This window comes from Pteropus alecto, unplaced genomic scaffold (genome assembly GCF_000325575.1).
Source record: "Pteropus alecto unplaced genomic scaffold, ASM32557v1 scaffold50, whole genome shotgun sequence".
Lineage (NCBI taxonomy): Eukaryota > Metazoa > Chordata > Mammalia > Chiroptera > Pteropodidae > Pteropus > Pteropus alecto.
The window spans coordinates 13385384-13389426 of NW_006431918.1; the positions used below are offsets into that span (position 1 = coordinate 13385384).

The following is a 4043-nucleotide window of genomic DNA, read 5'->3' on the forward strand; positions in this document are numbered from 1 at the left end:
ATTTTAGTGATAATAGTTGATGATGGCTTTATCTTTCCTCATACCAAAGCTACCATGGTAACACGTAGCCTTCATGAGCTTGCCTAGGCATCAAACTCAAATTCTTTCAGTCTGTGTAAAGGAGGTTTTCATGGCTACCAGCGTCATTTTAAGCAACAGCATCTGAGAAATTTAGGGTTTGATGGCCCAATTTTACTTTTTCTTTTATATAACAAGATACTTAGCTACCAAAATGTAAAAACAACTTTGGGAAACCATAGGTTAAGTGACCTCAGAGTTGGTCTCAGTTTGTTGTTCCTCTGGTTTTACTTTTGTGTACCAAACCCATTCAGTGTCTGAGGTCCCAGGTGGCCGTGGAGATCCACAGAGGGTAGGGCGCCATTACAAACACCAGTTCCAGACACAGACACATCATTTGCTTCATCAGTCAACCAGTCAATGAATATTTTGGCCTGCTTGCTGTGATCTGGGCACTTGTTAGGCTTTGGAGATCAAAAATGAACACGATCTCTGCATGCCAGCAGCTTGCGGTCTGGTGGGGGAGATAAAAAGTGAATGTGTACTCTCAGTGTATGGGGAGCTGTAGCCGGGTCCATCTGGGTTCCACAGGAGCCCTAGGATTCTTCAACTGGCCTTGTTACCAGAAGTTCAGACCAGGCTTCCTGGAGGAGAGGACTCCTGTGTTAAGTCCTATGTGATGATTAGGAGTTTGCTGCATTGGAGGAAGGACATTCCAAGGTGAAGATGTTTCTTGAGTCTGGCTTTTCTGCAGTATTGGGTGGGAGGACATGAGGCTGGAAAGCAAGCAGAAGCATCTAAAGACTTTGGACTTGTCCTCGATGAGAGAAGACTTGAAAGTAGAGTAGTGGAGTGGCAGGATTCAAGTAGCATTTTGGATGAATCACTTTGGTTATAACATAGAAAAGCCAAAAATTGTGGCTCTCAGTTTTTTTGTTGCTTCACTCTTGCAAGGTGATGGCTGCTTTACCTCTGCACTTCTGCAACTGTCCCCGACTGGAGAAAGAACTCTGATGGGAAGGGAGCGACATGCTACAAGGATATTTTGGAAGAGTTAATGTCTAGTGCTTTAGCAGTAGGACACAGCACAGTGGAATGGCTTGTGTCCAAGCTGAGGTGGAAAGAAGGGGCAAAAATTCAGGCCTGATTCTAGTTTCCCAAACCAGATCTTCCCTTCTCTGCGCTGGAAGGGAAGAGGGACGTGGCTAATCTGACCCCGGAGGCAGGGTCCCACCCTCTTCTGTAATTCCACCTTCTTTTTGCTTTGTCTTTAAAGGTGAGGTAGGTGCCTAGAGTGGCTTTGAATTGGAATATAGATAATTACAGGGGAAAGTACTGTTTACACAGGTATGCATCACTAGATCCTGTAGGTTGGATTAGCCAGAGCAACAGGAGGGATAAAAGTGAAGATGATTTTAAGTTCAATTCTTGCCTTTTAAACAATTTTTAAATATGTTAAATTTCAAACACATGCAGAAATAGAGTAACTATTCACCCTCCCCCAACCACCGCTCATTCCCAGCTGTATTTCATCTACATCTTCCCCTCCCCCTATACTATGTTATTTTAAAGACTATTCCAGACAATTTATCATTTCTTCTATAAATACTTATTTATGTATCTCTAAAAGATATAAGGGCACTTTAAAAAAATATAGCCCTATTGTGAGTATCACTTTGAAACACATTGACTATTACTCCTTAATATACAACCGGTGTTCAAAAGTCTTAACAGTTAGTTCAAATCAGGATTTAAATAAGTTCCATGCGTTGCCTCTGTTGATATGTCTCAAGTTTATTTTAATCTATAGCATCCTTAGAAAATTACCAATGAAATGATTTTTTTTAGTATGATTAGGAATTCATGGATTTAAACGTACATGATATGTTTTGATCTATGTAATTATCCTAACGGATGCTCAGATTTTCCCACCTTTACCAGTGGGAACTTGTTCAAATTGGTTCCTGAATTTTTTGACAAAAATCTTAGTTTAATCTTTTTCTGCTCTCTGTACTACAAAATGTTCCAAGATCTTCTCATGCATTTTCTCCTCCCAGACCTGGATGTGGTCATTTATCCAAGAAGCCCTGGATCCTTTTAGCGAGGAATGGTGTTTGGACACCACTCTTAGAGCTAGCTCTGCTAGCTGAGCTTTTGCACAGGGGCCATGCTCATCTTCTCTGTATTGTTCCAATTTTAGTATATGTGCTGCCGAAGCGAGCACTGCTAGCTGAGCTTTTGGATATTGGGTTAGTCACTTGATATAGAGAGTTAGGAAATACTTCCCCACCCCACCGAAAGATAAGATAAAATGTTACGTGTGTTGATATCAGCACTTTCAATTCAAATTTAGCTCTAAAAGGCTTTTCCTTCCCCTTACATAGCTTTTTCTTAAATGTGGTAAAATACATACAATATAAAATTGACCATTTTAATCATTTTTAAGTCTATGGTTCAGTGACATTAGGTGCACCCACATTGCTGTGCCACTGTCACCGCCGGCCATCTCCAGAACGTTGTCAACTCTGTATCCGTTCCCCCTTGTCCCCAGCCCCTGAAAACCGCATTCTCCTTTCTGTCTCTGAGTTTGGCTACTCTGGATGCCTCGTGCAAGTGGAATCATACAGTATTTGTCCTTTTGTGTCTGGATTATTTCACTTAGCCTAACATTCTCCAGATTTATCCATGTCGTACCCTGTGTCATAATTTTCTTCCTTTTAAAGGCTGAATAATATTCAATTTATGTATCTACCACGTTTTGTTTATTCATTCATCTTTTGATGGACACTTGGGTTGCATCTGCCTTTTGGCTTTTGTAAATAATGCTTGTTGAGGTGAAAGCATCCAAACCTGTCGAGAATTTTTATAAAAATTTGAGTTAAACAAAGGATATGCCTGGAAGTGTGATCTTAATAGTCTAGGAAAAATGCTTCCCAGAATGACAGTTTGCAGCTTCTTTTATGCATTTGGAATTAGGGAAGGAACATAATGAAGATTACAAGGTAGGAGAAAGCAAGACGGGGCTTGGATTATGGGATAGTTAAGATTTTGTTCTTTCTTGAGGCTGGTCACACTTACTTGAAAGATGTGTTACTCTAGATGCACAGAAATAATGAGCAGTTGAAGACAAACCCTTTACTAAAGAATTTATATATCTGAGGCATGACTACCCATGTGACCTATCCAGTGGGCGATTTATGATCAGTCACCCTGCGAGGCTACTCTCTGTAGCCACCCTTCCTCTGTCCACGTGCTGCTGTTTGACGTGGGTGTACCAATGTCTGTTCGAGTCCCCGCTTTCGGTTATTTTGGGTTTATACCCAGAAGTAGAATTGCTGGATTATATGGTAATTCTGTGTGGTTTTGAGGAACCATCATACTGTTCTTCATGGCAGCCTCACCATTTTACACTTTGTATGCATCTTTACATCTATAAATCTATTCATCCACACCAAAAATCCTGTTCTCAACAACCCTAACATAATTCGTTGTTTGCTTTATGTCATAGCATCCATGGAGTCTCATAAAAACGACACCAACATTTTCACTAACCATCCATTACGGGAACCAGTTTTGTCCAATTTGGTCATTCTTTGCCTTTGACTTTGGGTTTACCTCTAGTGTTTCTAGCTCTTGACTTTGGGCTCCTCTTCAACTACATAAGTTGGGTTGGTCATGGCAGACTGTCTCTGCTTCTAACTCCTTGATGCAGTGCTCCACTTCAGATGGCCAACTGGGCATCTTAGACATTGTCACCCATATCTTGGACCTTTTCCCAGGAGTGCAGCGCCTTAGTTCCCCTTTAGGAACTGGCAGGGTTGACATGATTGGGGCCAGATCTGGAGGTCTTTGAAAGGAATTTAGGGCTTTATGCATAGAGGGCAAACATGACCAAATCAGTAAATTAAGAATACATACCCACAGAAGTGGTGTGTGTGTGTGTGTGTGTGTGTGTGTGTGAGAGAGAGAGAGAGAGAGAGAGAGAGAGAGAGAGAGAGAGAGAGAGAGAGAGAGAGAGATGGGGG

At 41.4% G+C, this 4043-nt stretch overlaps 1 pseudogene; it reads right to left on the minus strand.

Moving 5' to 3' along the window:
- Positions 1-2172: 2172 nt before the first annotated feature.
- Positions 2173-2242, minus strand: LOC112475172 (annotated as a pseudogene).
- Between the last annotated feature and the right edge of the window lie 1801 nt (positions 2243-4043).